This window comes from Schistocerca nitens, chromosome 1 (assembly GCF_023898315.1).
Source record: "Schistocerca nitens isolate TAMUIC-IGC-003100 chromosome 1, iqSchNite1.1, whole genome shotgun sequence".
Lineage (NCBI taxonomy): Eukaryota > Metazoa > Arthropoda > Insecta > Orthoptera > Acrididae > Schistocerca > Schistocerca nitens.
This window is the reverse complement of record NC_064614.1, coordinates 264,436,925-264,456,034: the sequence shown is the minus strand read 5'-3', so window position 1 is coordinate 264,456,034 and position 19,110 is coordinate 264,436,925. Positions and strand designations below refer to the sequence as shown.

Below are 19,110 nucleotides of genomic sequence, written 5' to 3'. Positions count from 1 at the left end.
TTACTCAGCTGATTACGGATAAATTTACACTCAGATGAAATGACACCAGTTCAGAGACTTAACTGGTCTCATAGAGACATGATTTATGTATGTAGACTGAAGCGGCGAGTGCAGATTTATACCAAGGTCGATCATCGAACCCGCCTTGGTAAAATTTTCACTTGCGCCTTCAATCTCTATACATAAAACTTCCACTCGTTTCATCATGAACTTCACGCCTGCTCTATTAAAATGTGTAACACTTCGCCACATTTGGCATATAGGCAACGTGAACCTGGAGTTAACCGGCAAAATTTCGTAGTTCTTTTTTTTTTTTTTTTTTGTTTTGGTTTTAGGGCGCAAAACTGCTATGGTCATTAGCGCCCGGTCCGTGACTTAGGAAACAGTAAAAAACCGAAAATGGAACCCAGCAGCAATGGGAACGAAAGTCATAAAATTGGAGAAACTAAAAGCAGAAGGAAGGCTTAAAAATCCACTACAGAAAGGGGTTGGTTGTCCCCAAAAAAAGCTTCAAATGACTGACGTCATTTCACTGGCACTAATAAACTCGAGAACGCGATCGGCCGAGCGCGTGTCATCTGCTAAAATGGACGATATATCAGGCGACAGCTGTAAACGGGCGCGTAACGGAGTAAAATAGGGGCACTAAATTAAAAGGTGTCTTACCGTCCACAGCTGAGAGCAGTGGGGACAGAGTGGGGGAGGATCGCCGCTTAAAAGGTGTCGATGGCTAAAAAGACAGTGCCCTATCCGGAGTCTAGTTAAAATTACCTCCTCCCGACGACGCGTTTGGAAGGAAGAGATCCAAGCACAAGGAAGAGCTTTCACGTCCCGCAATTTATTATGGGGAAGTGTCGACCAATGTGCGTGCTATAAAAAACCAACACGACGACATAAAACGCTCCGTAGATCGGCGAAGGGAATCGATTGAATAGCTGGCCGAAGAAGAGAGACGGCAGCCTTGGCTGCTATATCGGCCGCCTCATTTCCACAGATACCAACGTGTCCCGGGAGCCAGAGGAACGCCACCGAGACGCCCCCCAGGTGGAGCAAGCGCAGACCGTCCTGAATCCGGTGGACCAGAGGGTGCACAGGGTAAAGAGCTTGGAGACTGAGGAGAGAGCTGAGAGAATCCGAGCAGATAACGTACTGTATCCGCTGATGGCGGCGGATGTAGTGGACAGCCTGGAGAACAGCGTAAAGCTCCGCAGTATAAACCGAACACTGGTCGGGAAGCTGAAAGTGATTTTGGGTGTCGCCAACAATATAGGCACTCCCTACACCTAACGATGTTTTCGAGCCATCGGTGTAAATAAATCTAGCGGTTCTAGGCGCTCAGTCCGGAACCGGGCGACTGCTACAGTCGCAGGTTCGAATCCTGCCTCGGGCATGGATGTGTGTGATGTCCTTAGGTTAGTTAGGTTTAAGTAGTTCTAAGTTCTAGGGGACTGATGACCACAGATGTTAAGTCCCATAGTGCTCAGAGCCATTTGAACCATTTGTAAATAAATGTGGCTTCCGTCATTTGTGCACATAGAGCAGCAAATGCCCGACGATAAACAAGTGCAGGGGTACCATCCTTGGGAAATCGACAAAGGTCACGGAGCAGGCAGATCCGGGGACGGAGCCAAGGCGGTGCTGTACCCCAAGTTGTCAAGAAGGTTTTAGGAAAGCGGAAGGAAAGAGAATGGAGCAGTTGACGGAAGCGGACTCCCGGTGGTAGTAGGGAGGAAGGGTGGCCTGCATACCCTACATCCAAGGAGGCGTCGAAAAAAATGTCAAGGGCCGGATTAGCAGGCATGGAAGACAGATGGCTAGCATAACGACTCAGAAGGACTGCTCGCCGATTGGACAGCGGAGGTTCAGCAGTCTCAGCATAAAGGCTTTCCACAGGGCTGGTTTAAAAAGCTCCAGACACTAAACGTAATCCACGGTGGTGGATAGAGTCGAGACGCCGAAGAATAGACGGCCGAGCAGAGGAGTAGACTATGCTTCCATAGTCCAATTTCGAGCGCACTAAGGCGCGATAGCGGCGGAGAAGGACCACTCGGTCCGCTCCGCAGGAGGTACCATTCAGGACACGGAGGGTGTTGAGGGATCGCAGACAGCGAGCCGAAAGATAGGAAACGTGGGAAGACCAGCACAGTTTTCTGTCAAACATAAGACCCAAGAATTTTGCGACATCTGAAAACGGAAGGTTGACAGGTCCTAGATGTAAGGAGAGTGGAAGAAACTCCTTACGTCGCCAAAAATTAACACAAACGGTCTTACTGGGAGAAAAACGGAAGCCGGTTTCGATGCTCCAAGAGTCGAGGCGATCGAGACATCCTTGAAGACGTCGTTCAAGAAGGCTGGTCCGTTGAGAGCTGTAGTAGATCGCAAAATCGTCCACAAAGAGGGAGCCCGAGACATCAGGAAGGAGACAATCCATAATTGGATTTATGGCAATGGCAAACAGTACAACACTCAGCACGGAGCCCTGGGGTACCCCGTTTTCTTGGGAGAAGGTACGGGAGAGAGTAGTGTTCACCCGCACCCTAAATGTGCGCTCTGCCATAAATTCGCGAAAGGGGCAGCCGGCCTCGAAAGCCCCAAGAGAACAGTGTGCGGAGGATGCCTGTCTTCCAACAGGTATCGTATGCTCTCTCCAGATCAAAAAATATTGCTACCGTTTGGCGTTTCCGGAGAAAATTGTTCATGATATAAGTGGAGAGAGCAACAAGATGGTCAACTGCAGAACGATGCTTTCGGAATCCGCATTGGGCAGGTGTTAAAAGACTGCGGGATTCCAGCCACCAAGCTAAACGGTAATTCACCATACGCTCCAAAACCTTACAGACACTACTCGTGAGAGAAATGGGGTGATAGCTAGAGGGGAGATGTTTGTCCTTTCCAGTTTTCGGAACAGGAACGACGATAGCTTCCCGCCATCGTCTGGGAAAAGTACTGTCGGTCCAAATTCGATTATAAAGGCGAAGGAGGTAACGCAGACTATGGGTTGATAAATGCAGCAACATTCTGACGTGGATACCATCCGGTCCTGGGGTGGAGGAGCGAGAAGAAGAGAGTGCATGTTGGAGTTCCCGCATAGAGAAAACAGTATTGTAGCTTTCGCGATTTTGAGAGGAGAAAGCAAGATGTCGCACTTTCGCTGCACGTTTCTTCGGGAGAAACGCTGGCGGGTAATTTGAAGAGCTCGAAATCTCAGCAAAGTGCTGACCCAATGAGTTAGAAATTGCGACGGGGTCCACTAATGTATCATGCGCGACAGTGAGCCCAGAGACCGGGGAGAAACTAGGCGCGCCTGAGAACCGTCGAAGCCGACTCCAAACTTACGAGGAGAGAGTGAAGGTGTTAAATGAGCTAATAAAGAATGTCCAGCTTGCCTTCTTGCTATCGCGGATGACACGACGGCATCGCGCACGGAACTGCTTATAGCGGAAACAGTTGGCCAAAGTAGGATGGTGGCGGAAAACGCGAAGAGCACGTCGCCGCTCACGTATTGCGTCACGGCATGCCTCGTTCCACCAAGGAACTGGGGGGCGCCGGGGCAATTCGGAGGTCCTTGGTACTGAACGTTCCGCAGCTGTAAGAATAACGTCGGTAATATGTGTGACCTCATCGTCGACGCTGGGAAAGTGACGGTCATCGAATGTCGCTAGAGACGAAAAAATTGTCCAATCGGCTTGGGCAAACTTCCAGCGTCGCGGGCCCATATATGGCAGTTGAGGCTGCAGTCGAAGGACACATGGAAAGTGGTCACTCGAGTGTGTATCATCAAGGGCGAACCATTCGAAGCGCCGAGCTAGCGGAACAGTACCGACCGCAAGGTCCAAATGAGATAAATTTGTCGTGGAGGCAGACAAAAATGTGGGGACCCCAGTGTTGAGGCAAACTAGATGCGCTTGGTGGAAGACGTCTAGCAATAGTGAGCCACGTGGACAAGGATGTGGAGATCCCCAAAGCGGGTGGTGGGCATTGAAGTCCCCAACCAGCAAATAGGGGGGTGGAAGCTGACCAAGAAGATGAAGGAGATCAGCTCGTGCCATTGGTGTGGACGATGGAATGTATACAGTACAAAGAGAGACCGTGTATCCAGAAGGTCAAGACGGACGGCGACAGCTTGGAAGGAAGTGTTTAAGTGGATTGGGTGATAATGGAGAGTATCATGGAGAAGAATCATGAGTCCTCCATGGGCTGGAGTGTCTTCAACAGAGGGGAGATCATATCGGACGGACTGAAAATGAGGGAGAACAAAGCGGTCATGGGAACGCAGCTTTGTTTCCTGAAGACAGAAGATGACCGGCGAGTAGGATCGTAAGAGGATCGACAATTCATCCCTATTGGCTCGAATGCCGCGGATATTCCAGTGGATAATGGACATAGGGTGAACAGAAAATGGAGGAATGTGACCAAAGTTGCTGTCAACTCAACGACTGCTCAGAGCTTGCGACCGTCAGCATATAATGGCATTCAGCCGAAGGCAGAAGATCCTGATCCATAGGTTGTTCAGGAGCAGCTCCTGCCACCAGCGATCGGCCGGATGATCGGCCACCAGCAGTGCGCCTCGGCGACACAGAAGACGGCCGAGGGCGATTTCCGCCAGGTGGTGCTGTAGATGGGACACGCCTTGGCGGAGAAGGAGATGAACTGGGTTTCTTTGTAGCCTTCTTGGAAATATGATGTTTAGAAGAAGGAGGAACCGATGGTTGTGAAGTTGGGGTACGTAAAAAATCTTCACGAGTATGCTCTTTTCTCGAAGTCTTGGTGTCTGACTTTTGGGCTCGAGATTTAGCAGAACCCGATGAAGGGTGAGCCATAGAGTGGGCAGGCGAAAGTGGTGAGGTTGAACGGGCGATCTTTGCGCTGGCCGATCTGACGACCGTGGCACTAAAGGTGAGGTCGCAAGTCTGCGTGGCCGCCTCCTTGGTTGGCCAAGGAGAAGCAAGGACAGTGCTGTATTTTCCTGTCTGAGGCACGGTGGGCTGTCGACTGGCGAATAATTTTCGAGCAGCAAAGGTCGACACCTTTTCCTTCACCCTGATTTCCTGGATGAGCTTTTCGTCCTTAAAAATGGGGCAATCACGAGAGGAAGCAGCGTGGTCACCCATACAGTTGATGCAGCGAGGGGATGGAGGTGGACAAGCACCCTCATGGGCATCCTTGCCACACGTAACACATTTGGCCGGATTGGAACAGGACTGGCTGGTGTGATTGAACCGCTGACACCGATAGCAACACATAGGGTTTGGGACGTATGGGCGAACGGAAATTATCCCATAGCCGGCTTTGATTTTCGATGGGAGTTGAACTTATTCAAATGTCAAGAAGACAGTGCAGGTTGGAATGATGTTCATGTCAACCCTTTTCATAACTCTATGAACAGCCGTTACGCCCTTGTCAGACAGGTAGTGCTGAATTTCTTCATCAGACAATCCATCGAGGGAGCGTGTACAAACGACTCCACGCGAGGAATTTAAAGTGTGGTGCGCTTCAACCCGGACAGGGAAGGTGTGGAGCAGTGAAGTAAGCAGCAATTTTTGTGCCTGGAGGGCACTGACTGTTTCTAACAACAAGGTGCCATTCTGTAATCTGGAACAAGACTTTACAGGACCTGCAATTGCGTTGACACCTTTCTGAATAATGAAAGGGTTGACCGTGGAGAAGTCGTGACCTTCGTCAGACCGAGAAACAACAAGGAACTGTGGCAACGATGGAAGAACTGTCTGTGGCTGAGACTCAGTGAACTTACGCTTGTGAGCAGACATAGTGGAAGATGAGGAAACCATTGCGGAAGAATCCCCCATGATTACCGGCGTTTCCGATGGCGCGCTCCTCCCTTGTGGGGGCCCTCTCTGAGGGCACTCCCGCCTTAGGTGATTGTTCACACCTCAGGTCACACCTCCCGACAAACGGACGGAGGGACCAATCGGCACTTTCGGAAGGTATCAGCTTGGGTAATCACCCCTCCCTGGGCCTGGCCGTTACCAGGGGGTACGTACGTGTCCTACCTGTCTACCCGGGGCGGGGAATTACGCGTTACCCCGTCACCGGCTACGCACAAAAATGCGTGGGTCGGCCTTCAGACACACACAGGGAGGAAGAAAGAGAAAGGGAAAAACAAAGAAAGAGAAAGGAAAGAGGAGAGGTCTCAAACGCCGCAGTGGAGAAAAGGGTAAAGAGAAGAGGTAAGGAAAAGAGAAGGACAAAGGAAGGATGGAGACATACAAGCAGAGAAGGCGAAGAATGCGGTACATTTACGAGCGTCCGTCTCCGAACGTAGGCACAAACCATACTCCCAGAGGGGGAGAAAGGGAAGGATAGAGCCAGAGGTGAGGGGAGGAGGGGCGAAGATGGAAGGATGCGGAAAAGGAAGGTATGCAGCCCGGAAAGGAAGGAGGGCCACATTAGCTAGGGGTCCCGTGCTCGCTACGCACGTATCCACAAAAGAGTTGTGGACCCCCTGGGGGGAATTTCGTAGTTCGTCCAGAGATTTTTTTTTTTTTTTTTTTTGTGTCTGAGACAAGTGATGTTCCAAAGGTTCGCTGTAGAGTAGTAAAGTAATTATGAGTAATTTAGTTTGTTACCACAAATATCTTTGTTTCTGTAAAAATACTTCCACAACAATGTAATACGCAATCAGTAAAATGTACAGCACAGAACATTGATCAATGCAACAACTCTCAACGCTCAAGTACTGAGATTTGGGTGCCGTCACCACGGGAACAACTCGGCATTGCGTTTTTGTCTGTTCTGCATACCGTGAATCAACACACGAAGTGGACTTCGTACAACTTTTCATCAGAAAACCTGTCCATACAGATGTGTGTCATTGTTAACGTAAAATAAAATTACAGGATAAATTAACCAGAGTGAGGAAATTGCAGTACTGAATCAAGTCTGAGGGCGAAGAGTGAAGTGGGCGTTACAATTATCAGCAGAAGATACCGCGAGTGAATGGAAGTAGACACGCGGGGCATATCGTCGACATTTGCACTGTTGTGTCGATATTTTCAATGCGGTACAGAGACGAAGATGTGAGGGGTAAGAAATCAAACGAGATGTAGCTATCTGTTACGAGCCATCAGAGACAACCGATCCCTTATACCAAAATAATCACAAAGTACCTGTATTCTTTAACAATATCGGAAATTTTGTCCACAAATAGGAACAAACTAGAGTTTGTTTTTGTGCGCAGCAAACAGGTCAGAGCCCAAATATCACATTCGACGAGATTTAGAGAGGACGCAGCCGTTTTAAAGCCTACGTTCATAATAGTACTGCGAACAGTTGTCTCTGCTTAGTATAGAGATCACCGGTTGCAAGTGAATCATTCAGCTGTTAAACGTCAAGCAAACAACAGAATTGTCGTCATTTGCGAAAAAATGGATCTTACTTGCAGAAAAATCCTCGGAATTTCACAAATGTCAAACTATACGTTACCTATTCACTTATAATGGAAAGTGCTGCTATTTAGTAAACGTATGATGTCATCTTCATCTTGCATATCAATACTCGAATCTCGGTTACAGCTACAACGTTTCTGCTATGCCCTGACGCATTTAGAACAAGTAACTCTCTTACCGTTTCGGTGTGGTTCCAGCAACATGGTGGTGTTTGCCACTCATCCAATAGCTGTCTGATAGCGTATCACACCTTCGTAAGAGCCAGTTTATCACAATGTCACTGAGGCTTTTGGCATCTTATCTGCTGCCTGCCTCGGCGAATTTTGATGCCACAGTCTCGCCCGTATGACCAAAATTTTACTTACGCAGAATTGGATCCGTTGGTAAAAAATTATGAACTTCTGGGTTACTGAAGATGGGTATACAGGAAATCGGGATATCTATGATGGAAGAGACTACGATTTCTAGGTGTCATCCGTGATAAATCTTTAACTTTTGCAGCCTGATAAGGGCCGAGCGGTTCTAGGCGCTGCAGTCTGGAACCGCGCGACCGCTACGGTCGCAGGTTCGAATCCCGCCTCGGGCATGGATGTGTGTGATGTCCTTAGGTTAGTTAGGTTTAAGTAGTTCTAAGTTCTAGGGGACTGATGACCTCAGATGTTAAGTCCCATAATCCTCAGAGCCTGATAAGGGATGCAGCAAGGAAATTTCGAATGGTCCCATTTGTTGCTCGATATTCTCTAGTCCTTAAGTGGTGAATAAACGCTTATCCAGTGCTTTGAGTAAAGAGATGTTGTTCAGCTTGGTCTTCCGTTTCCACTCAGCTGTCAGGAGTTGCGGCTTGTTCAAGTGTTTACCTTAAGATAACACAATCTCAACATACAAAACACTGGCCAGTTGATGGTATCACCAAATTTCAGGGGACTGTGCATTACCCTCATACACTGCGACAGAGCTCAAGAATTTAAATTGCCCTCTTTTCATTTGCCTTCAAATCTTTTACATCTACCTTAACAGTAACTTAAAGTAAGGTCTACATCCTCATTTGACATAGGCCATTGTATACATGGTATTACAGATCAATGTTTAAAGCTCAATGTTGCCACTTTGGCAAATTGCAAGACACGTAATTTGATAAAGAAGGCAAGGAGTTGCAAAAGGTCTGCCAAAGCATTACAACTCTCCGTACAAATACGTGGGAAATTTCCATTTCCACCTGCCTCACGCAACGAAAGCGAATAACGAAGTAACATAGTGCTTACCTAACTGACTTAACTGGACGAAAAAAATCCTATCACCTTAGCTAATCCTAAGGTGAGTTCTGAATTTTGCGGACCCAGAGTTTCCTGTTTCAGTCCTGTGCTGTGCTACGAACAGCTTTATACATTAAGTAACAATACGCAGCAAGTTCTTCAAAAAGACCAGCACACAATCCTGTCCACCCCTCGCCTCCTGCTGTGATACAGCTATTCCTGTTAGGATCTATTCTCATTCAAGGGGTTTCTACACCTCCATCAGTCACCGTCCCCATTATAGACGAACGTAAGCAACAAATAAGGCATCACTATCATGTTTATACGTTTGTTAAACCGATGCCTTGTCAAGTTCGCGAAGAACAAACGTCTGATATTGGCAAATAAAACAAGAAAAAGAACTGTGAAATATGTGTAGTTTCCATACAAATTATTTGAGTACGATGAAATCAAAGATTAGTCTGACAATAATATGGATAGCTCAGTCGGCAAAGCATTTGTCCAAGGAAGACAAAAGTTCCATGTTAGAGTCCTCGTCCGGCAAACAGTTTTAATCTGTCAGGAAGTTTCAAACGAGCCCTCACTCCGCTGAAGTGTACAAATTCATTCTGAATAACAAAAATGCTTCCAGCAAGGCAGACCGAAGTCTAGTTCACTGGTGCGCATTGTTAACGACAGTAACACACTTCCAATCTACTATCCAGTTGTTCACCACACAACCCATCACTTCGTCAATGACTCACAACTGAACGAAACTATACAATACAGTGCCGTAGTATACGTCGTTTTATAGCAGCAAGATCATTCAGGTCAGCTTCTTCATTCACAGCCTGTATCCCGCGCCACTTCAGGCTCTAACCCTACGCGTGATAAGTTAACAGCTACACGAAAAGCAGAAGTACTTTGGCGCAACAACAAATCACGCAGAAAGAAACAATAACCTGGCTGCCGTCCAGTTCGCGTCACTTCGAAAATAGCGGCGCAGTACGCCACATCCTCTTCTCCCAATAGCAACTACAACAAGATGTAGCACAACAGTTGCATCTTACTTACCCCTCGAAGCGGTCAGATCAGAGTCAAGGCCGTAGCTGTCCGTTGACCCCACCAGTCAGCTGATCTGTCAAACAAGGGACTGTTGTTCCATCGCAGCACACGAAGTGCTGCGAGCATGCGCGCCTAACAGCTGACTGTCAGAAGATGGCACAGGAGCGGCCAGCCGATGTGCGCATGCGGAAGGCAGTGCCGTTCAATGCAGCCTTCCTTCAACCGACCGTTGCAGTTGATTACGCGCAGACGGGGTACCGCGTTAGTTCACGGAACGCACCACAGATATCTCTAGTGGGCGGGAGCACTGACGTAGCGTCAGTTTTTAAATAGAACCCATGCTGTGAGACACAATTAGTTACCGAGGTCACCGCCATCACAACACTGGCGCCACTGCTCGTATCCCACAACCACTACTATTTAAGTGTCGTGAGTGCAGTGAGGTTACTGGGTGAGCGTGCACCACTAGTTTTTCTAAGTACAGCTTAGTGATCGACTTGCATTGCGTGACATCCGATTAAAAATGGTGCTGATACATTATAGACTAGGTTATACGTATAGAAAACAATTTTAGTTGATCGCAGAAAGCAGATAGCAGATGTGGAGCTTTACTTAATATTTACTGTTTCACTCACAAATATCTGTAATACTAAGTTGCTGACTCGGTTCATGGCACGCTACTACAGTTGCAAGTTGCCATTTCCAGGTGCGACAGAAATTTGATTTTGAATATTTCGTATGACTTTTGAGCGAATTTAAAAATTCAAAATGCTGTCGTAATCTAGTCGAGTGGTTTGCCAACCTGAGGGTAACTACCCAGTGGGGGATAAAACGAAATTTTCCGAGAAGTAAAAACTAAACGATTCTATTCTGTTTAACACTAAATTATTTTCGAAAGATCACTACTATTATCACAGTTTTGTAAGACCCTAATACTGAATATGTATGTTATTATTAATATTTTTCTCAATTAGTAGCATTAATGTGGAGGAGGTTACACATTCCTCACATAGTCCACCCACTACACACATATGTTGTGCTTTGTCCTGTACATCGCTGATGATAAAAGTGAGACATATACGTAACAAATCCTAAATATCTCGAGAAAATGTGTTCTCCAAGTTGTATACAGTACCTGCAGTAGTCCAGAAGTTGCTTCATTACTCGCTTCGAAACAGATAAATGAATTAATTGACAGCACAGCACAGCAGTCACTACATAAGGGCTACTGTAGTGCTGTACACATTATTATTATTATTATTATTACTATTACTATTAGTGGCTGTAGTCAGAAAGAAAACATAAATAGCCTGAAGTCTTTCAATTTTTGCCAGGTCAGAAGTAATGAGAGCAGCAATCAAGTGATTTACGAATAGTAAGTATAGTGCACACATTTTAATTTAGTTGATTTTAAAATGGGATTGCAGTGTGCAGCTCAAACAAGTGCAGAAATAGAGAGGAGAAATGTAGGAGAAGTATGTCTACCTTCACTGTGGATAGTTAGATGTGGGTAGCTCTAAAACACACACACACACACACACACCGCACAAATACACACACACACAGACAAAACTAAATATCGTTCATCTTTCATCATTTTAAGAACAAAAGATTTCCAATGAAAGACTTTCATTCTACAGTTTATTTACGTGGTAAAGTTGGTGGTAATGTGGGTGTGCGGACGGCAAAGGGACGAGGGGGGGGGGGAGAAGAGGAGGGAGAGGGAGAGCAGGTGTTGTAGTCAATGTCTGATTGCACTCAGGGGTAATGGTTTGAGAAAGGTTGGGAACCACTGATATAGTCATTAAGAGATATAATAGTACCCACTAAGACAAGTATTACAGGTATAAACTGTGTATATATCTCGACAGCTTAACCACAGCGTGCAAGCATCCAGACTACATTCATTCAGCATTTACGAATGATAACAATTGGCGACTTCCAGCAAACTTTACAAATAATTTCAAACTTTTTCTCCCTGACACCTCCCGCAGAATGACGAGAGGGAAAAGTTTATCGCTTACTACCTTTGTGCTGTTCATGCACTATAACTCTTGCATCAGGTATGAAGATTTAATATACTACTACTTTACTTGTAACTTCATTGGCAACACATTCCGCTGACAGTGTCCACATATTCTACTAAATGTACCTGCATTATGTCACTGTGTGATAAATGGTTCAGGATATATGACGCTATAAACATTATGATGCGTCAAATAACAGTTTAGGTTGAAACGGAATGCATATTAGCCAGACTACTCTCATTCATTGTTTGATTTTGATTGCACTTAGTAACTTTCAACAAACTTTAAACATTGCTTGAAACATTTTCTAAACTTTTTTGTTTAACGTCATCTATTGGACACATTAACTCATTTGTGAAGTAATCAAAAATTTGAAGCTCATTTATACATGACAGTTCCCTAAAACACGAAAAAAATTATCAGGGATGTAAAGTGAACAACGGTACAAATTAATACAGAGATGATGCCACACTCCATTATTGGGCTCTATTAATAATTATTTGTATTTCTTTTCGCTTTGTTAACTAGGAAGTTTCCGACATTTTTACATGATCGTGGAGCAAATAGTAAATTGAATAGTTTTCAATAATGAGCTCGAAGTGGATAAGGTGATGACTTTGACTTAGGGTGGTATAAGGAAACGATCACACGTGTCTAGCGATTACACGCGGGAGGTCCAGATTTCGAATCTGGATAGACTCATTTTGTTAATACTAGAGTACAAGCCCAAGTAAAATTTCAGACCGCAGTTGGTATCTCATCCTTGTTCCCGCCATCGTGGACCCATGAGCGAACACCTTCATGGCAAACAGTGTAGTTAACAATGACTGAATTGAAACTTCCTGACAGATTAAAACTGTGTGCCAGACCGAGACTCGAAATCGGGACCTTTGCCTTTCGGGTGCAAGTGCTCTACCAAGTGAGTTACCCAAACACGACTCACGACCCCTCCCCACAGCTTCAATTCTGCCAGTACCTCGTCTCCTACCTTCCAAACTTCACAGAAGCTTTCCTGCGAACCTTGAAAACTAGCACTCCCGGAAGAAAGGATATTACGGAGACATGGATTAGCCACAGCCTAGGAGATGTTTCCAGAATGAAATTTTTACTTTGCAGCCAGAAGACGAGGTACTGGCAGAATTGAAGCTGTGGGGACGGCTCGTGAGTCGTGGTTGGGTAGCTCAGTTGGTAGAGTACTTGCCCGCGAAAGGCAAAGGTCCCGAATTCGAGTCTCGGTCCGGCACACAGTTTTAATCTGCTAGGAAGTTTCAAATCAGCGTACAATCCGCTGCACAGTGAAATTTAATTAATGGCTGAATTATCTACTGCCTGACCCCAGTGGTTTGCAGACACTGGTGCCCTTGTAGTAAATATTACAAATATTAATAACGGCGGGCCTGCTTTCTAATATTCGACATATATGTTTTATCGCTTAGAATTTGTCTTAGTGTGGTATCTTGGGTGAAATATCAAGCATTCACAATTATAAATGTTAGCTTATGTCACATCGGCGCTCTTCAGTGCTAATCTCGTCTTCTGCTCCACAGTATGGATGGACTGAGTTTGATTTTGACACTACCCGTGGACAATAGAGAATTTAGTGAAGACGAAGATTTTCTTGAAGAAAACAATACGTGAATGGATGACAGTAAAGCAGACCGAGACTTCGAAGCAGCAAATGAGGAAAACGAGGAATTGGCGGAAGAATCCTTGGATGGCTGTTGAAGACTGAGCTAGATCTTGCTTAGGTTGTAACAATAGTGCGTAAAGTTAATAAGTAAAGCAGAAGATTCTCTAATCGTTTCTTCGCTCTATAGTGATAAAGTTCTCACGAGCTTTTCCGGCCGCGTCAAGTGGTTGGTGGCTGCTTACTTTTATTTTGTTAGGGGGGGAGGGGGAGGGGTGGGGGGGGGGGTCATCAGTCTTCTGACTGGTTCAATGCGGCCCGCCACGAATTCCTCTCCTGTGCCAACCTCTTCGTCTCCGAGTAGCACTTGGAACCTACCTTCTCAACTATTTGCTGGATGTATTCCAATCTCTGCTTTCCTCTACAGTTTTTGCCCTCTACAGGTTCCTGTAGTACCATGGAAGTCATTCCCTGATGTCTCAACCGATGTCCTATCATCCTGTCCCTTCTCCTTGTCATGTTTCCCACATATTCCTTTCCTCTCAGATTCTTCACAGAACCACCTCATTTCTTACCTTATCAGTCTACCTAATTTTCAACATTCGCCGTTAGCACCATATCTCAAGTGCTTCGATTCTCTTCTGTTCCGGTTTTCCCGCAGTTCATGTTTCACTACCATACAATGCTGTACTCCTGGCGAACGTTCTCAGAAATTTCTTCCTCAAATTAAGGCCTATGTTTGGTAATCTTCTGTTGGCCAGTAATGCCCTTTTTGCATTGCTAGTCTGCTTTTGGCGTCCTCCTTGCTCCGCCCGTCATTGGTTATTTTGCTGCCTAGGTAGCAGAATTCCTTAACTTCATCTGTTTCGTGGCCATCAATCCTGATGTTAAGTTTCTCGACGTTCTCGAGTCTACTTCTTCTCACCACTTGCATCTTCCTTCGATTGAACCTTTATCCATATTCTGTACTCATTAGATTGTTCATTCCATGCAGCAGATTGTGTAATTCTTCTTCACTTTCACTCAGGATAGCAATGTCATCAGCGAATCGGATCACTGATATCCTTTAAGCTTGAATTTTAATTCCACTTCAGAACCTTTCTTTTATTTCCATCAGTGCTTCTTCGATGTACAGATTGAACAGTAGGGGCGAAGGACTACATCTCTGCCTTACACCTTTTGAATCCGAGCACTACGTTCTTACTCGTCCACTCTTACTATTCCCTCTTGGCTCTTGTACATATTGTATAGTACCCGTCTCTCGCAATACCTTATCCCTATTTTTCTCAGAATTTCAGACATTTTGCACCATTTTACATTGTTGAATGTTTTTTCGAGGTCGACAAATCCTATGAATATATCTTGATTTTTCTTTAGTCTTGTTTCCATTATCAACCGCAAAGTCAGAATTGCCTCTCTGGTGCCTTTGCCAGACTGAAGGTCATCCAGCATATCCTCAATTTTCTTTTCCAGTCTTCTGTATATTATTCTTGTCAGCAGCTTGGGTGCATGAGATGTTAACTGATTGTGCGATAATTCTCGCACTTGTCAGCTCTTGCAGTCTTCGGAATTGTGTGGATGATATTTTTCGGAAAGTCAGATGGTGAGATGTTTATATTTTCCCACCTCCGCGTTGCAAATGTTTTGAGTGAAATGCCCAGTGGATGCGCTGTTGTTTTCACGTCAATTCTACCAACATCGAGAGTTCTTTAGTTCTCGGAGTTTTGTAAAATTCCTGGATTCATGTCTCGTCGCTGTGCAGCCTATGAAAAGGATTGCAGAAGACTCCCAAATAAATTCCAAAGTACAGTGCAGTTTTAATACCAATATATTTCCAGGACTCTGGTGTCCGAGCCTGGTGAACTGTACCGGTTACATCATATGTACCCGAAGTTGACATCAAACGACACAGAGTTCACAACAGTCAACAAACGAGTGAGCCTACAATACATTTGCTCGCAGCCCTAGCCAAAATCCGAGTGCCTCAAGGCGCCTGCGTGACCTCTATTTATACTTTTGTTAACAATTACAAACAATGAAAATTACAATTTTATGTAAAATCACAATTAAAAGTTAAACCGAATATGAGATACACACTGCTAAAAATTTACAATCTCAGTGCTGAACAAGGTGAACCTATTTTCAACTTAGTTACGAGTTAATATAACATTTTCTGACCAATTGTGTTACAGGTAACAATTACATTTCTAAATTTGTTTATAACAAATCAACTAGTGCCTGAATTTTAGTGCTAACATATATCGGAGATTCAATTAACGAGCTTTATTTATACGTTCTATTTAACTTGCTGTAGTAATTTTATAATGATAGGTTTACTGGTACATCCTGACCATGTACTCTATTTCTTTCGATTAGTTACAGTATTAATTTCACATTTATATTGTGTTTCTCACATAAAAACAATGTTAAATGCTTTTGGCACATTCAAATTACACTCGGTGGCTTTTACACATATGGTTTCAGCAAAGCATCGTTTTCGAATTATATGTATTCTAAAATAGTGGTTATTTTTGTATGTAATTTGGAAACAGGTCACTTTACAATTGGACAATTAGGACTAGTGTTTATCTGATAGGTAGCAATGAGATACAGTAATATTTCAAAGGGATGTCGTCAGACTCATACATTCTACACACCAACGTGAATAGTCGTTTTGTTGCCACTTCCGCCAATGATTTTAGAAATTCTGATGGAATGTTATCTATCCCTTCTGCCTTATTTGATCTTAAGTCCTATAAAGCTCTTTTATATTCTGAGTCTAATACTGGATCCCCTATCTCTTCTAAATCGACTTCTGTTTCTTCTTCTATCACATAGGACAAATCTTCCCCTTCATAGGGGGCTTTCAATATATTGTTTCCACCTATCTGCTCTCTCCTCTACATTTAACACTGGAATTCCCGTTGCACTCTTAATGTTACCACCCTTGCTCCTACCGTGATTATATAGCCGCGCTGCCTTCTGTGACGTCACTGGTGCTCGCACCAGCGCCACAGAAGATAATGTTGTTGTTGCGCGCCCGCGGCGCCCTCTTCAACCTTCCGATGGCCCGGTCCCACGTGCTGTTTAGCTGCCGGTCACGGTCTTTATTGTAGGTGTTGTCAGAAATTTTTATCTCAATCGCTTCTTTTGTTACGCCACTCCAGAAACTAATAGTCCATGTAATGACAGATGTCTCATAGAACGCTGTAGCACTGATTTTTCAGGATACCAAAGGCTAAAACATGTCTCGTATTGTCCAGTGAGCTGTTCAGTAGTACGCACAGTCTGCCCGACATAAAACTGTTCACATCCTCACTGTATTTTACATCCTCCTGAGGTTCTGCGGCCCACACAGTCTTTCACAGGCCTCACGAGTTGCCGAATTTTTGTTGGAGCCCTGAAGACCGAAGCAATATTGTGCCTCGTTAGGAGCCAACTAATTTTTCCTGTTACTAAGACAAACGGTAAAAGCGCAAGCTTCATCGAGTCCTTATGCTTCCGCCACTTGACAATGGCCGAGGAGTACTCTGCCGGGCAAATATGCAAGTAATTACAAATTTAGACACCTGAAGTTACAAAATAAATGTAGTTGATGCAATGATAGCAGACCACAGTGCATTAGTCATGAAACTACAAACGAAGACGCTGGGTAAACAACAGACAGATATATGGCAATGAAATTATGTGTTTCACAGAAGAGTAGTGCCAAAAGAAAAACTAGACACTTTCAATGCCTCACTGTACTGTATAAACTGGCAGCAATTAATTACAGAAGCAAAACCCAATGACGCATTAAGTGATCTTTTCCAGACACTAAAAAGCAAATCTGATGAAATGTTCCCACTGATACCAAAGAAAAGCCACACAGGTGAAGCACAAGGAAAACATAAAATAGTAAATGCAAAAACATGGTACACACCTGAGCTAGCCAATCTAAAAAACATTGTCCTAATGTGGAATGACTGTGCAAAAGCAGCCACAGATCCAAATAATAAACAATTGTTACACAGCAATTACTTAGAGGCCAAGAGACTTCACAGAGAAAAAGTAGAAGAAGCTAAAAGGAGGGGGAATGATAGATTCTTAAGAAAAGCCTATAAAGCCTATAACCCGACAAAGCAGCCTGGACTCTAGTAAATGAACATAGGAAGAAGCTTACTTCCTCTTCCAATGTCTGCAGTCCTGATGACTTTAATGACTACTTTATCAAAGTTATAGAAAAGACTGTTGCTGAAATCCCAGACTCGGTTATAGATGCTGCTGTTTACTTACCAAATAAAACTCACAGTAAATTTGAAACGTGGAAAAATTACATGTAAATGACATAGTAAAAATAGTAAAATCTTACAAAACTTCGGAGAGTCAAGATATCTATGGGATGTCCTGTACTGTCCTAAAGAAAATTATTGGAGAAATATCACAGCCATTAGCAACAGCTATAAACAACTGTATAAACAACTGCCTATCTGCAGGAGTTTTCCCAGATTTCTTGAAACTTGCAAGGACAGTACCAGTTTACAAAAAAAGAAACCCAGATAATGTGTCAAGTTTTAGGCCAATATCAATTATTCCTATACTAGCAAAAGTGATTGAATCCATCATGAAAGATCAGATCATAATTTATTTTGAAGAAAACAATCTCTTCAAAGATGTAAAACTCGGGTCCTGGAAGGGAAAGTCCTGTACCACTGCAACATTAGAATTATTAAGAAAAGTAATGCAGGCATTCGAGGAGAGAGAGTTTGTGGCGCTCACACTGTGCGATGTAAGCAAAGCTTTCGACTGCAGCCCCCACAAGATCTTGCTCAAAGAACTACAATGCTATGGTGTGGGAGGTACAGCACTCGCTGCACTTCAGTCTTAAAAAGAAGGCAAATTATTTCAATCCAAGGAGCAACATCGCAGGACCAGAAGGTAGAACACGGCGTGCCACAAGGTTCGGTCATAGCCCCAGTCCTCTTCCTCATTTTTGTAAGTGATCTAAGTGAAGTTGGTGAGACACTACAATTTGTGGACGACACCACTCTTATTGCCAAAGGGGAAAATTCTGTCCAAGCAGTCATGAAGTCTGATGTACGGTTCGAAAACGCTACAAAATGGTTCATCGCCAAGAATATTAAAGTAAACGAAGAAAAAACCCAATGTATGGTATGCAGCTTTAGAAAAAACACATACTCCGACCATATAGGATTTGTGAAACTGTTAGGCTTCACAATAGATCACAAACTCTCATCGAAAGGACACACTGTGGATGTATGCAAGAAACTCTCTCGTCTAATATACCTCCTACGAAGATTAAAAAAAGTCATTACAGACCAGTGTCTGATAACTGTCTACTACCCTTTGTTCCATAGCCACATTTTGTATGGAATACAGCTATGGGGTCATTCGGCAGGCTGCAAGGATGTGCTGCTACGGCAAAAGAAGGCAATAAGAATTATTACATCGAGCTGCAGCCAGGAACACTGCACACTGTTATTCAGAACATTTGACTGTATGTAGCCACTATGTACTATTATTTCTCATCCACATAAGGGAAAACCTGGAGACCCACAGCAAGAGGCATAACATCCATAAACATAATACCCGCAGCAAAGAAGACATAAGTCTACCAACCTGCCGACTGTCCAAAAGAAGAGACAGTTTCCAGAATGAGATTTTTCACTCTGCAGCGGAGTGTGCGCTGATATGAAACTTCCTGGCAGATTAAAACTGTGTGCCGGACCGAGACTCGAACTCGGGACCTTTGC

At 44.3% G+C, this 19,110-nt stretch overlaps 1 protein-coding gene across 2 annotated transcripts in view; it reads right to left on the bottom strand.

The window, feature by feature from the left end:
* Window positions 1-9,943, bottom strand: part of LOC126247730 (major facilitator superfamily domain-containing protein 6) — a 217,178-nt gene extending 207,235 nt beyond the window's left edge. The window contains exon 1 of one of the 2 annotated variants that reach the window (XM_049948505.1): window positions 9,713-9,943. The gene's annotated coding sequence lies outside the window, so the exon portion shown is untranslated. Of the gene's footprint in view, window positions 1-7,584; window positions 7,611-9,712 lie in introns of those variants that run through there. The other variant, XM_049948507.1, reaches the window with a different exon arrangement.
* Between the last annotated feature and the right edge of the window lie 9,167 nt (window positions 9,944-19,110).